We start from the raw sequence: 16,328 nt of genomic DNA on the forward strand, positions 1-16,328 counted from the left end.
TGTTAAAGATCTAGTTTATTCAAAACTAAAGATAAGGAGTATGAGAATTTCTATTTCGGAGTGTAAAGGAGGAGATGTTTCCTGGGCTTCTCTGAGCCTACAGGCCTTCCTTGCTCTTTAAGGAAGTAGAGAGAGGGAGGAAAGTAAAGTATGCTCTTGTTTTTTAAGGATACTTTGCTGGGAGTAGTTTGCATGCCTTTTGGTTTTCTTGGGTGGAATTAACTGACTTAAGTTTTAAGTAGTTGGGACTATTTAGAAACAATGCCTATCCAATGTTTGCCATAAAGGCAGAGGGTATTGGCTTTAGAAGTTAATTCTTCTCCAGGAGTGAAAATTAGCTGCTAAACCAGAAGCAGCAGAGCTAAAGAAAGTAATTTTCCACCTGGCCAGTGCATGATGTGAAAGGTAGATTAAAAGAATGAGAGGACCCATTTTCTGAAGACAGACTAAGCCATGTTGAAACAGCCGTGTTGAGGATTTTATTTTAAATCTATACATTCACAAAGGAGCTTTGTGTATATCTTTCCCTATTTGTTGTTTGGACTAGGAAGCCCCACCCAGTGCTTGTTGAAGGCAGAAAGTTGTTGAAAGCAAGCCGGGATTTGAACAGTGGATTGAGGTTTCGAATATCCAGTGAACCAAAAGATATCAGGGTTCCCCTGGCCAAGATGAGTGACCATTCTGAGGTGTTAAGTATTTCTTGAATGGGGATTTTAGGAAAAGTTTCTGTGCTCATTTTGTTGACCTCTGTATGTGCAAAATCTCTAAGGGGGTGTTTGGGCACTTAGATTTCTTGGATGCAGATTTGTTTGTATATGAAACAAATTTTAAATTGTTTCGTATACACTGGATTTAAAATAGTTTACTAAAATGTTTTAATGTTTTCATCTTAATTTTCACAGTTATTATAGTCTTTAGATTTAGGGAGGCTGTTGATGGCATCCACATATGCATTTTAGTGGCATTTAAAATGTATTCAGCTGAATTTAACAATTTCTGACCTAAAACTTGACATTTTAGATTTCAGTCGGTAAAGCACTGATTTAAACTGGATTTTAACTGGATGAAATTCTGATTTAGTAAGTGTACTGACTGGATAAAATGCCAATGATTTAATTAACAAGCACGTTTAACAGGATGCCCTATATATTAGTTAAAAGTGAAGCAATTGAATTAGGTACCATTTCAAAATGGTTGCTATACCCACTCACTCTCTCTATCCTCCAATTAGGGTATATTTTGAAATGGTTGCTTTTCCCTTTTCCTTGTGTAAAGAGCCTGAGGAAATTTTCTTCAGCCTTCATCATGAGAACCTGGTGGGGTTTCTGGAAGTAAAATTCATGAAAGTATAAGGGGCCCCCAAAACGGGACTCCAACAAGTTTTTAACTCTCAAGCTAGTCCACACTCAGCCACCAGTAAATTTATTGATTACCATTGAAGTGTTCCTACCAATTACTGGCTCTGTGGCTTCTGCTCTCAGGTAAACTGTGATTTTCTATAGTCACCCATCTCTCTAGTTTTTGAGGAAGTGGTTTCCCTGTGACCTCTATTCTCGGAGAGATCTAAGAAAAGTTGTTGATTTTCAATTTGATTATCTTTTTTTCCGTTGTGAAGATGGGAGTGATGACTTCCAAGTTCTCTACGTGTTGGAGTGGGAACTGGAAGACCTAATTAACTTCTTAAGAAACTGTCAAACTGTTTTCCAAAGTGGATCTAGCACTTTACATTCCTGGCATTGTATGAGAGTTTCAGTTTCTCTCTATCTTTGTCAACACGCCATCTTTCTAATTTTAGATATTCTAATAGGTATCTAGTGGTTTCTTATTGTAGCTTTAATCTGCATTTCTCTAATAGCTAGTGATGATGACCATTTTTTCATTTGCTTATTTGCCAGTTGCAAATCTCTATTAGTGAAGTATCTGTTCACATATTTTGCCCATTTTTTAAAAGTTGGGTTGTTTTCTTACAATTGAAGTTTATTTTTTCTTATACTCAAAATTTTAATTCACACATAACAAATTGTACATATTTATGAGGTACAATGTGATGTTTCGGTACATTTTACATTGCATAATGATCAAATCATGGTAATTAGCATATCCATTGCCTTAAACATTTACCATGTCTTTGATGTAAGAATATTCAAAATCCTCTCTTCTAGCGAGAATATGAGTGTATTTTAAATGTACAACTATTTGTTTTCTCACAATCCTATAAAATGATAGCTTGAGTCAATGAGTTATCCCAAGTCCTACCAACCTTGTCTATTTTAGTGAAATTTAATATTGTCTAGAAGACACTAAACAAACATAGTTATTCAGAGAGGATAACTGAGCCCTCTGGTTATTCTCTCTTACCCACAAAGGAAGCTGAACACTTGATGTAAACTTCTTCATCAGAGTAAATAATAAGAATCCCCTCCATTACATACAAAAGAAAAAATAACTGGAGAGATAGTCTCTGCTCTGAGGTTATTATCCTGTGGTCTTTGGTTTTGGTACATTCTCCCCCACCCCATGCCCTTCTCCCTCATCTTTAATGAGTATCTGTATGTATGGCAGAACAGTATTTTTTTTTTATTATACTTTAAGTTTTAGGGTACATGTGCACAATGTGCAGGTTAGTTACATATGTATACATGTGCCATGCTGGTGCGCTGCACCCACTAACTCGTCATCTAGCATTAGGTATATCTCCCAATGCTATCCCTCCCCCCTCCCCCCACCCCACAGCAGTCCCCAGAGTGTGATGTTCCCCTTCCTGGGTCCATGTGTTCTCGTTCAATTCCCACCTATGAGTGAGAACATGCGGTGTTTGGTTTTTTGTTCTTGGCGATAATTTACTGAGAATGATGATTTCCAATTTCATCCATGTCCCTACAAAGGACATGAACTCATCATTTTTTATGGCTGCATAGGATTCCATGGTGTATATGTGCCACATTTTCTTAATCCAGTCTATCACTGTTGGACATTTGGGTTGGTTCCAAGTCTTTGCTATTGTGAATAGTGCCGCAGTAAACATACGTGTGCATGTGTCTGTATAGCAGCATAATTTATAGTCCTTTGGGTATATACCCAGTAATGGGATGGCTGGGTCAAATGGTATTTCTAGTTCTAGATCCCTGAGGAATGGCCACACTGACTTCCACAATGGTTGAACTAGTTTACAGTCCCACCAACAGTGTAAAAGTGTTCCTATTTCTCCACATCCTCTCCAGCACCTGTTGTTTCCTGACTTTTTAATGATTGCCATTCTCAAAGAACAGTGTGTTTTTAAGTCTCTGCAGCCTTGGGCCAAGCTCGTTCTATTCCCCACTCTACAAGAATCACAAGAGCGCTAGGATTCTGTTTGGGGTTGCCGTGGACACAGAGTTCTTATTACAGAACTGACTTATTCTCAATATGAGGTAAAGACCTACAGGTGAGGTCTCTGAGCAAGGGAGTCCCATCCCATCCTCTGCCCTCTCTGTTGGCTGTTGTCCTCTCATCTTCATCAGGAGAATTAAAATCATGTAAAGTTTTGGCGGGGGAACTAGATGGTGGTCTCTGGGGCCCATAGACAGGAAAGTTTGCTTATACTCAGCTGGGGGGACCACTAATTGACATTCCTTTCCCCTTCCAGGGACCTTACAGAATCTCCTTACCCTCACGGTACTGGGGGACAACCAGTGGGTGTAAGGCCAAATAGCAATAACCTTGTTACTTGCCAGCAATTGGGTCAAGATTTGATTTAACAAGCTTGGTTTTGGGAACTAAAAAATGAAAAAAGGAAAAGCCATAATCTTGAAAGGCAACAAGAGAGAAAACTGCTAACAGGATCTTGATTAAATTTCTCCCTCTTAGAGAATGTTGTACCGACGACACAAGACCTCAGACTTGTGTTATTCTAGCAGCTGAACACACCCCAGGCTCTTCTGACTGGCAGTGGCTCTGGAAGCAGTCTGGTCTATAGGTAAGCATGTCCAGGGCTTACAGGGAGAAACTCCCAGAAATCCAGCTCTGCCTTGGGTTGCCCTGGTTCACGTCCAAAGATGTGCTTGGGCCACATCTCTGGAGCACAAGGTGGTAGACTGAGAGCTTTGATATTTCTACTCCTACTGCAGATGAGCTGGTATAACTCCGAAGGTATGGAATTTGCTGTTGTCTGTGACCCAGCAAATAAAAATAGAAAAATAATTCGATAGAAAAATAATAGAAATAGAAAAAATTTTAAAAACAAACCAAGCCTCATTCTATGACATTTTAGGCAGTGTGATAATATGCATATACTGGTCACTTTAATCTTTCCTACAGGGGCAGCTGGTTGCCCTAATGTTGGATGCTCTGTTCAAGGATGGTGAGCTAGTGTTCAGCTCAGGAAGCCACTCCACGGAGATGGCCACCAAAAGGGCTTCAGTGGTCCCATCTCAATTAACACCTGAAACATTGTTAATTATTACAGTGAAGGTCACAAATGGGTTTTTATTAGTGAAATTGGTGGCTTACAAAGCAGCATGATGGATGTTACAATTATATGACATTTTAAGATCTGTGAATCAACCAACGTGTTTTGGAGACAGCCCACCCTTGCATAAGCAGGATAAAGGTGTATGAGGGTGGCCTGTAGTGTATATTTAGAGACAACACCCAAGGCTTGATCCTCATATGGTCCTATCTCCAGGAAGGTTTAGGAAGATTTTGGCCTCTGAAACATTAGGAATCTGTTGAGAATGAAGCTTTCATGCTTGGAGCACCTAAAGTGTGGAAAGCTTACAGAAGCTTATGTACTGTGCTTGCTTGCTACTGAATGTTTTGTTAAATGAATATCTGTATGTGTGGCAGATTTGGTCGGAGACCTACTTTTCATTACAACCTGGTAGCATGATTATAAAGTTGTAGCTAACCTTCAGCTAACTCAAACTTCTGTGGTTGCTCCTATCTACCAAAAAGCATTTAAGAATTCTGCATGACCACTTCAGTTTAGGACAGTTTGCAATTCTCACCTTCCTTAGAGGGCAATTTAGCTAGTTACTTATTCATGTCCCATGAGGGAAGTCATTCTGTGCCCCAAAGCAGCTTATCAAAGTATTATTTCAGACTTCATGCAGTACTCTCCCTGAAAGGAGTTCAGGTAACATCTATGGATGTCTCATGCCCTTTTTGGAGATTAGTTTCCCAAGGAACTTGCTTAGCAATCCTGGCTTGTCACCTGAATCTGGAGTAATTTGAGTGTCTTCCAGTTCTCTTCCTCAGTAGAGGATGTCTGAAAAATCTAGTAATCATTTAATAAGGCTGCTTATGTCAGAAACTCAAATTCTTAACCTTTTTGGTGTTTTGAACATTTTCCCCTGTTATGATTTTTTAGTGTATTCTGCATAGACAATCCAATTATTCATCCTGCTGAAAACTAGCGGATGCCTATAGATGCCTTTCTTTTTGTAAAAGGTATTGTTTTTCCTGAGACCTGGATGAATTTCCAGGAGCCATTCAAGGACATGAGAACAGCCACTTAGAACTTGAAAGGTTCCTCTCATGGCCCTCAGACCAGGCTAACGAGATTCGATAATTTGAACTCTGGCACTCCTTTCCTCACAGGCTGAAAGACTAGCACAATATTAATGTCTATCTGTGCTTAAAGGTTTGAGCTATTGATCAGAGTCCAAAATTAGTTTGTGTAGGGGAACTTTTCTTAAAGACATAAAAAGATACCATTTAATATATTGTTTCCAAAATATGTTTCTCACATATTTCCACTGTGAGAAAGAGGTTCTGTGGTCAAATAAGAAACCTCAGCACACTCTTAGAGAATCCCAGTTGTTATCAGCAGCAAAAAAATGTATGTGATCAGTTTCTTAAACTTATTTAAACGTTTGAAAAGTTAGAAAATTGTGGCGAAGAGCATTAATTCTTGAGTCTTGGGAGTGTATTACCTTGATGAGAATGTTTGTGTATTTGAAACTAAAAATGTCTATCAGTTTATATTGCCACATACTGATTTTTATGGCATGATACATGGTGTAGAGAGCAGGTTGTCTAAAAACCAATACTGGCAAAATGCTGAATATTCAGCATGGTTTTATGAAGTTGACAGATGTGGAGTGTATTTTGCATGTGTCTTAACTTACAGATGAGGAAATGAAGTTGCAGAGAGATTAAATTAGCCAAGCCAGGGGTTTCGGTGCTAGGAAGTCTTGATATTGTAAAATATAGCCATATAACTTTAAAAAAAAGAATCCAGACAAAAAGAAAACAAAATCATTGTAAACACATAATCCACTTTAAGTTCACAAAATGTTTTAAACATAATTAAGGCTACGCTTGACTTACCTACTTGTTTATTTCCTATCAAGGATGACCGGGAACTAGCCATTGATACAGAAACATTCATTATTCTTACATTTTCTTTCTTTTTTCTGTGTCCTCTCTCTCTCTCAGACACACACACACACACACACACACACACACAGTCTCAGAAGTACTAGTGCTGTATCCTGAAATTGTTTCTTTAGTTCTTGTCAAAATTCCTCCGATTTTATTTTTTGTGTCCTGAAATACTGTTGAGATTAACATCCTCATTGCCTTCCAAAATATCTGACTTTATTTTTTGTATGTGCCTTTTACTCTTTGGTAGAGTTATGGATTCACTACCAGATTCTACTGTATGCTCTGACAACTATGACCACAATGGGTGAGTTGACTGATCTAAGTGGTGAAAAATACTGGGAGCATCAATGGCAATAACAGCTTTCTATCAGAGACTTTAAGCATCTTTGGTAACATTGTTTTTGAACCAGAGTGGAAAAAATAAGATCAGGTCAGAAGAGGGATGCTGGGTGCTCAAAGATTGTTTGTGACCCCAAGTAATTAGCAGCCAAAACCTTAGGAAACGATCAGAATGCCTGTGTATGAGACTCTGTCAAGAGTGATCCAAGAGAGTAGAGAATCCTACTTGGAGAAAGAAGGTGGTAGCATTGGACAGGCAGCAGAGGAGCCCTCAGCAGAAAGAAAGGAGCTAAGAGACCCTGTATCTGTCCCTCAAGCTTCAGAGCTGGTGCCCCAAACTCAAAGCCATCATCACATTGTATGGAGCCCCTGCCTCAGGTTTAGTCACTTGATCCTATTTGAGGGGAAGCAAAGATATCTGTGACTCATGAAGAGCATAAAGGTGGTGGAGGGACTTGATAATTAGGAAATCAAAATGGGCAAGAATAATGTGTGCCTACAAATGGGACATGAATTTGAAGCAAATTTAAGTTAAATTTGCTGCCACACATGATGATCAAGTTCAGTAATAAAAAATTGTATTTAAATCTTGATTCATTAAACTTTTTTGAGAGTCCTAAACAATTTTTATTACCAACACATAGAGACTTCTTTCTAGAGAAAAATCAAGTACCAGGTGCCAAATAACAGATTTACATGAGAATTTTCAGGGACAACACATTGTAATTTGTAGCACAATCATAGCCAATTTGAACCAAAAAAAAAGTTGTGTATGCATTTATGTTGTTTCTTACTATTTACCTTTCAATCCTTTGCACTGACCCCAATGAATTGACATCAGAAATCTGTGCTGTAGTCAACAATGAAAGGTGATGTCATAATATATATTGGAGATGGGAGGAATTCAGGTTTGTGAAATTCAGTCTCAGAATTATTCATGGGAAAATAGTTTTCTGGACACTGATTCTAAAATTCTTTCTAAAAAGTTGGGTCTTAAGTAAGCTAAGTCATATTTACCATATCTTTTAGATTCAAGGAATTTTGTTGTTCAAATAAATTGGTCATATCACCACTCCATGTGGCAAATCTCTAATATATTTTTGCATTTGATGTTTGAAGTAAAATGCAGCAACCTTACATAGAGCTTTAATTATAAGCTTCATGTGTTCAAATATAATTGGTACTTTTATAACCGATGCAGTTTGTGTTATACTCAGAAAGTTATTTCTTATCGTAAGATTACCAATATAGTCACCAAAATATTTTTTTATATTTTGAATTAATTTTCCACATTTAAATAAAGCGCTGCTGCTGTTGTTACTATTCCCTTTTAACGTCTCCCCAAATTAGTGTTTTATTCTGTACACTTTATGAGATGGCAGCTTAACAATACCCTTAATATGGCCCAAGGATTCTACAAAAGGAAATGCTGGTGTGTTTGTCAAAAGTGTTTTCTGGCTGGGCGTGGTGGCTCAAGCCTGTAATCCCAGCACTTTGGGAGGCTGAGGCAGGTGGACCACGAGGTCGGGAGTTCAAGACCAGCCTAGCCAATATGGTAAAACCGCGTCTCTACTAAAAATACAAAAACTAGCTAGGCATGGTGGTGCATGCCTGTAGTCCCAGCTACTCGGGAGGCTGAGGCAGAAGGATCACTTGAATCCGGGAGGCAGAGGTTGCGGTGAACTGAGACAGCACCGCTGCACTGCAGCCTCGATGACAGAGCAAAACTCTGTCTCAAAAAAAAAAAAAAAAAGTGTTTCTTGTGCAGATTATCTATTCACCACTTGCAGATTTGAAGTTTACTAGGCATGTGTGATATCTAAAAGTTCATTTGAAGAAAAAGTTTCAATGCCAAAAATGTTTAAAAGTGGGATATAGGAAGATGATGCAAAGATGGAATCTCCAAACATTTCCATTTTCACCAGGAGGACTTAATAAATGTCTAACAGCTATTTTTAGATATTTTTGAAATGTGAGAGGGGTGAGTTAGTTAACACAAAGTAGACTGTGAGATTAAAATGTCTATTCACTCTAAAATCTCAGCATTCACTTTCTTATTGTCAAGTTATTCATCAGACTCTTTTCAGAGACAACCTAAATGCAAGCTCTTAGAATATTACAACATCTTTTATATGAGATGACAGGAAATAATTTCATGGCCTTTTAAAGGGTAGATGAGGGATTTGAATACCACTTTCAGATTAAGTAACTCCTCTATTGAATATTACACTGTTTTATGGTTCATATCTCTATTGTGGTTGAGAGGTATTGCCAGATTTATTCGCTGACAAGTAAATATTATTCAGTTTGTAATTAATATCCACGTTGGGGGGAGATACTTTCAGTCTATGTTAGAACTATCTTCAATGTTCAGTATCCTGTTCCACATAAAACTTTCATGCACTAGTTTTAGCATTCATTGATTTTTATGTGAATCAGTTGTAACTGTGATCATTACAAAATGGTGATTTTTTTTTTTTAAAAGCAGTTTTTCTGTGTTTAATAAGTACCATTCTATTATAAGGAGAGCTATTCCTGCCCCTATTTATTCACTATTACTATGAACTTATAAATTCTTACATTATTTCAATGAATTACAATCCTTTCTGTCATTATTTATTTTGATGTTTAAATGGTCCCATATTTGGCCAGTGGGACTCCCTAAAAGCTAGCCCCTGTGTCCTTTTGACTTGACATGTTCCCATCACTTTTTGAGCATTTCCCCAGCCCTGGAATCAGCCATTTACCCAAAGAACCTCATTCCCTTTAGAAACCAATATTTTGCATTTGGTATGCTGATTGCCATTGGCTCATTGCTACTTGTAGGCCTTTTTAATATATAGATGAGAGTACAGATATACATATTGACATATACAGATATATGTACATATGCAACAATTTTAATATGTTTAATACACAGTATATACATTTATATGTGTTCTGTAAACTATGTATTATTGTTTTGCCTATATGTTTTTAAGTTTACTTAAATGGTATTGTTGTATCTCATTTTGTTAGTTTTTTGCTTAGTAACATAAGATTATTATTCTTGTGCATACCTTTTGTTGTTGCTTTTAACTGGTATGAAAAATTGCACAGCATGCATCCCCTAGTGAGGAACACATATATTGCTTCCTACCATTTGCCTTCACAAAGAGTGCCGCTAAATGATTATCCTTATGCCAGACCCCTATAGACCTGTTTGAGTATTTCTGTAGGAACATGAAACAGGACTTGATGGGCCATGGGATTGCATATTTTGAATTTGACTGAATACTGCCTATTGCTCTCCCAATGGTTATACCAGTCTGCATCTCCTGAACAATGCATGATGGTTCCTACACATACACATTCACAACAACACTTGACATTATCAAACTTTCGAATTTATATAATCAGTCTAATAGATGGTAACATATTGCATTATGTTTTACTTTGAATTTATGTGATAACTTATGAATTTGAGCATCATTTTATGTTCTTATAGCATTTGGGATTTCTTCTGTAATGGTCCATTCATGAACTTAGCCCATTTTTCCACTAGTGTTCCTATCTTTGTCTTGTTAATTTACGTGTGCTGTTTTTGAATATTTTATATTTTAGAATAAGTTAATCAAATTTCTTTTAAAATTATGTTTAATTTTCAAAGTGATTATGTTACATTTGTAAACAATATAGCAAGAATTCACTCTTTTTAGTAACATTAAAAACATGGTGCTATTGTTTGGAGGTTTGTACCCCCAAACCGCATGTTGAAATTTGATCCCCAGTGTTGGAGGTGGGGCCTAATGGAAGGTGTTTGGAAGATGAATAGATTAATTCCCTCCCTTGGAGTGAGGGTGAGTGAGTACTCACTGTATTAGTTCTTGCAAGAGCTGGTGGTTTAAAAAGAGACCAGCGGCTTCCCGCACCTTGTTTCCCCTCTTGCCATTTGATCTCTGCACGTGTCAGTTCCCCTTCATCTTCCACCATAAATGGGAGCAGCCTCAGAAGCAGATGTTGGCATCAGGCTTCTTGTGCAGCACACAACTGTGAGCCAAATAAACCTCTTTTCTTTATAAATTACCCAGCCTCAGGTATCCCTTATGGCAACACTAAACAGACTCAGATGCATGGAATCCCATTCAAAAGTTTGGACTATCGCTTTATGTATTCAAATCATCCTTCATGTCAGTTTTAGACATTGAAGTTATGTTCTCTAATCCGTCATCTGCCTGTTAGCTTTGGCATTGTCGTTCTTCATTCTCTTCATGACAGAACTTTTTGCCTTATTATTTTACTTTTGAAGTTTGAAATTTTCCCACTTTCAGTCTACAAAGGTAATTTCTAATCCTCATAGTTTTAATTTACACATTTAATGCTTTAATCTACTTAGAGTCTACCCTTCAATATGGTGTTAGGTAGGGATTTGGTTTCATTTTTCTCCCAATGGTAGGCTGATTTTCCAAATACCATCTATGAAACAGTTCATCCTTTTTCCTTGTTTATATAATCATTGTCAATGACATATATCTACATAGGTTTATCTCTGAGCTCAATATTTTGCTCCATTGATACTTACGGCATCCCTACACCTTTTTTTATTACCATGATTAGTTATTAATGGAGCCTTTATATGTTGACACAGATTTTGTAGTAAGTATGTCAATATTCTAAAAAATTTTGAAAAATACCTATGTGGGCCCTGTGGTGTTTGGGAGAGGGAAGTGCTTTAAATACTAGGTTGATTTCTTTGTTACTTGAGTATTCTATTTCTATATAAATATATTTTCTTGCACTAATGTTAGTGTCTTATATTCGTCTAGGAATTTTTCCATTCCATCTAAGTTTTCACATTTATTAGCATATAATTGAATAATCTCATTTTTAAAAATTTTACTTGTGGTCTAGTTATGCTCCCTTCTTGTACATTTTATTTGGATATTCACTCTGTTTGTTCTTGATTATTATTGCCACAGGTCTATTGTAGTAATCTTTTCAAAGAGACACACTTTTGTTTTGTTAATCTTCTCCACGGTTTTTTCTTCTCCAGTTCAGTGACTTATGCTTACCTCCTTATGTTTTGCTTCCTTATTACTCCATAGACTTTGCCCTGTGCTCCTTTTCCAACCTCTCTACTTAAATGTGTACTCTTTGTTTTTAACCATCTTGACTTCTTATTAATGCTTATATATTGGTAAATTTTCTTCTAAATATTGCTTCATTGTATCCTACAAACTTTGTCATGTTATTATCAATCAGTTCTTAGTATTTAAAATATTTCGTGATTTCCCTTTTAACATAAGAGGCATTCAGTAATGTGTAATTTAGTTTCAAATGTGGGTTTTTTTAAAAAAGCTCATCATATTACAATATATTCAGAGAACAGCAATATGATATTGATCCTGTGGACTTTATCCTGTGGAAGCTTTCTTTATGGTACAGAGAGCTATGATGTTGGTCTGTCCTTGTGCCCTCATAGGTCTTTTGCTCTTTCTAGAAGGTGTTAGAATTTTCTCTTTGTCTCTATTAGATAATTAAAGCTGATATATTTCTTTCTTGAATTCTGGGAAATTTATCATCATAAATTTTCACATTTTATTTTGCATTTTTAGTTTTCATTTCTTCTTAGATTTTCATATTCTAGATGTTAGATAGCTGTTTTTATTCTCCATAACATTCTTCTTTTTAGTATGTTCTCTTTATTCTTTTCTACTATTTTCTGGGTAGGTTTCTCAATCTAATCTTCTAACTCTAAATTAATTAGCTTTTCACATATATCCAAACTACTATTTATCCCTCACCAATTTATATTTTTTGACAGTCATACTTTTACAGTTAAGGCTTTCTCTTTTATTTTTTCTTACGACTCCCATTCTCATTTCATGTTTCAACATCTTCCTTTGTGTTCTCTTATCCTTAAGAATATTTGTCATGCTTACTTTAAAATCTTGGTCAGTGTGTTCCAGTAGTTTTGCTACAGTTGGTATGCTGTTGTTCAGCTTGTTGTATTTCTTTTTCAGTAGTTGTATTCCTCAGATATCTAATCATGTTGGTTTGTGAACTCAGATTTTTTGTGGCTATTGGCTACTCTTGTCTTGTCATTTGTATTGGGGAAGGACTGAAGGACAATCTCAGTCTGCTGCTGTTCTTACAACATAATTATTAATAGCACCCACTTTTTCCTTTCAAAAGTGTCCTGGTTTGGGCAGGAATTATATAGTCAGTCTCACTGAAATCTAGGACGTAAGCTGTGTCATTGTCAGTAAGTTTAAAATGAAGAGAAGTGATGTGCCCCAGGGTAGAGAGTCTTAGGAACCATGAAACACTGACCAGGCAACTCCTCTGGGTTGTGAAAAGGAAAAACTTTAGACAAGGTAAATTTAAGAGTTTAATAGTGCAAGAATGATTTGTTAGTTGGGAAGCTTTTAGAACGAGAACAAGTTCTGAGAACTGCAAGCTGGCAATGTGGCCAGACAGCATTATGGACAGAAAATGGAAATGAGGTCCAGAAACAGCTTTGTTGTTTACAACTGATTACAGCTGGATGTTTTGTCTTATTTGAATCAGTCAGCCACCCGCAATTGACTGAAGCTCAGCTGCTGTAATTGACTGAGACACAGCTATCTGTTACAAGTGTATATTTTATTCATAATTATGCTGTTAGTTTACACACTAGGTTAGCTTGCAGTTTGTTGCATAAGGACTCAAGTACAGAGGCAACCTCAGGGAAAATTTCGTTTAATTAAACAACTATATCACCTTGAAGCTCCTGAACAAAGCAGCATTGGAGGAGACAATCTCTCTGGTTTGTAACCTGGGCTTTGGAGATGGAGGCAGGTGGAGGAGTGAAGGCCCAAGGATGGCTCTTCAGCCCTTCCCTGTTTTCATCAGCCAGCCTAATGCTCTCCTAATTTTACTGTAACTACTTCTGGGTAGTTGCTGTTGTTGTCTATGGAGACAGGCAGGGATGGTCACTATTGTTTCCAAATGGCTAAATTGCATGTGTTTTGTTTTGTTTTTTTAGAACAGCTAGTTTATTAGTTGTAGGGTTATTGTAGCTAATTTGAATAAAAATTAAGCCTACAAATTCACATGGTATTTGATTATGTACAATTTAGTTTAATTCTTTAGCTCTGACCCAAATGAACTGATATCACTAACCCATGATGGAGTCCTCAGTGAAAGTGAAATGATATCACTAGCCTATAATGGAGTCATCAGTGAAAGGTGTTGTGTGTGTGTGTAAGTTCATAAAGATACACGCAAATGTTAACTATAGAGTTTCTTGGACACTGTTTCTAAAGTACTGGTAGTTTCAGCTTCTGTATGTAACATCCTTTTCTTTTTGGGTCTACTTGGATACAAGATAAATAGATCACAAGAAGTCTACTTCTTCTTCCTAGCTGAGTTGACTCGTAGCCAAAACTTTTAGAAAACTGTTAGATTGCCTGTGTATGAGATTCTACCAGGTTGGGCTATATTAGTTTCTAGGGCTGCTTTAACAAAGTATCACAAACCAAGTGGCTTAAACAAAAATTAATGATCTCATAGTCCTAGAGACTAGATATCTGAAATTGAGGTTGTCAGTAGGGTTGGTTTTTTATGAAGGCTATAAGGAAGAATCTGTTTGATACCTCTTTGCTAGCTTTTGCTGGTTGCTGGCAATCTTTGGCATTCCTTGGCAGGTAGACTCATGTCTAGAGTAACTGCAGCTATTTGATCAAAAGTGTGAGTCCAAATTGGGTTTGTATCTGAGTAATATGCTTTTATAATTCCCCAGCCCACAGCCAATTGAGTTGATGGTAGTAACCTATGATAGAGCCACCCATGAAATGTGAATTAAAAACAAAGATTTATATACACGTAGGTGTATATATACATATATACACATAACATACACGCATGCATACACATACACAGAAACATAAAACAATGAAAGAGAAAGAGAAGTTGATATTTGTAAAATTCACTGTCAGGCATATCCTTGGAAATACAGAGTATCTTTGACACTATGTCTAAATCTTCTCACTGTAGGATCTATAGATAACCTTCTATTTTTTTTTTCAGACCAAATTGGATAAAAGAGGATGAAGTCATGAAAGGGATGCTTCTTCCTCTTAGTATATTTGTCACTCTAAGTTAGTGGTATCCAATCCCTTAGGAACCTCTGAGGTTTTCCATTTATGAGACTCTCCTACTACTAGAGTGGGCCAAAGGGAGAGAGAATCCTATTTGGAGCAATGGGGAGGTAACAGGTGACAGGGAGGAGTGAAGCACTCAGCAAAAAGAACAGGGTTCATGAAACCGTAATGGGTTCCTCACCCTCTAGTGTTCTACCACCATGTGAGGCTGGTGCCCCAAACCAAACCCAAACCCACAATCATTTTGTAGGGAGTTCCTGACTCAGGCCTACAGCTACATGGTCATATCTTCTGGGCAGGAAAGACAGCCATGATGGGTGAAAGTAAAGAAGTGACAGACTTAGGAATCAAGAATTTAGATGGGGTAAGAGGCATGTTTCCTTACAGAGTGCAGTTACATTAGAAATAAATGCCACTGGCCAGGCATGGTGGCTCATATCTGTAATCCCAGCACTTTGGGAGGCCAAGACGGCTAGATCACTTGAGGCCAGGAATTTGAGACCAGCCTGACCAACATGGCAAAACCCTGTCTCTACTGAAAATAAAAAAATTAGCCAGGTATGGTGGTGCAAGCCTGTAATCCCATCTACTCAGGAGGCTGAGGAAGGAGAATTGCTTGAACTTGGGAGGCGGAGGTTGCAGTGAGCCAAGATCGCAACACTGCACTCCAGCCTCCGTGAGAGTGAGACTCCGCCTAAAAAAAAGGATACACCTAGTTCGAATTAGTGATATACACATGAATATTTAAATATCAACCAGATAGTACATTATAGAGTAACTGTAGCTGTTTGATCCAAAAAGTAAGTTTAGAATTACATGTGTGTCCAACTATCTGCTTTTATATTCCTTTAGCCTGCATACAGAATTGACATCAATGACCTATGATAGAACCACCAATGAAATGTGAATTATAAAATATATATTCACAAATATTTAAAGAAATATATATGCAGATATGCATACTTCTATCTAGACACACAAACGCAGGGAGAGAGAGAAAGGGAGAGAAAGAGAGAAACAACAGAGAGAAAGATGAAGATTATGTGCTTACTCTCAGGATCATCCATGTCCATACAGAATGTCTTTTACACTGTTTATAAACCTCCTCGCTATAGGCCCTGCAGGCCCCTTATTCAACTTTTTGATTAAATTGGATAAAAAAGGAACAGGGCAAAAGGAAACTTCTTGTTATTGTCTTGTCACCCTTAGTAGCAGGCACATACTTAGGAAAGTCAGATTTCCTGTGTATGAGACATACTAGAGTGGACCAAGGGAAGAAAACCCTATGCAGAGCAACAAGCGAGTAGCAGTGGACAGGGAGCAGTGGAGCCCTTAGGGGGAAAAAACAGAGCTGATGGCCCTGGCAGGGTTCCTCACACCCAGAGCTCTACCACCATGTGAGGCTAACACTGCAAGCCCACACCCATCATCACATTGTATGGGGCAGTTTCTTGACCCTGTGTGAGAGCAGAGAAGACACCTATAATGGCAAAAACAAGG

The 16,328-nt window shown here is 37.4% G+C and overlaps 1 long non-coding RNA gene across 3 annotated transcripts in view; it reads left to right on the forward strand.

Annotated features, from left to right (window-relative positions):
* The first annotated feature begins 2,905 nt into the window (after window positions 1-2,905).
* The window catches only part of LOC129395034 (uncharacterized), a 34,849-nt gene continuing 21,426 nt past the window's right edge, over window positions 2,906-16,328 (forward strand). For all 3 annotated transcript variants that reach the window (XR_008622514.2, XR_010111804.1, XR_008622515.2), the window contains exons 1-2: window positions 2,906-3,955; window positions 6,614-6,670. This is a non-coding gene — a long non-coding RNA (uncharacterized LOC129395034). The remainder of the gene's footprint in view (window positions 3,956-6,613; window positions 6,671-16,328) is intronic.

Source organism: Pan paniscus, chromosome 23 (assembly GCF_029289425.2).
Source record: "Pan paniscus chromosome 23, NHGRI_mPanPan1-v2.0_pri, whole genome shotgun sequence".
NCBI lineage: Eukaryota > Metazoa > Chordata > Mammalia > Primates > Hominidae > Pan > Pan paniscus.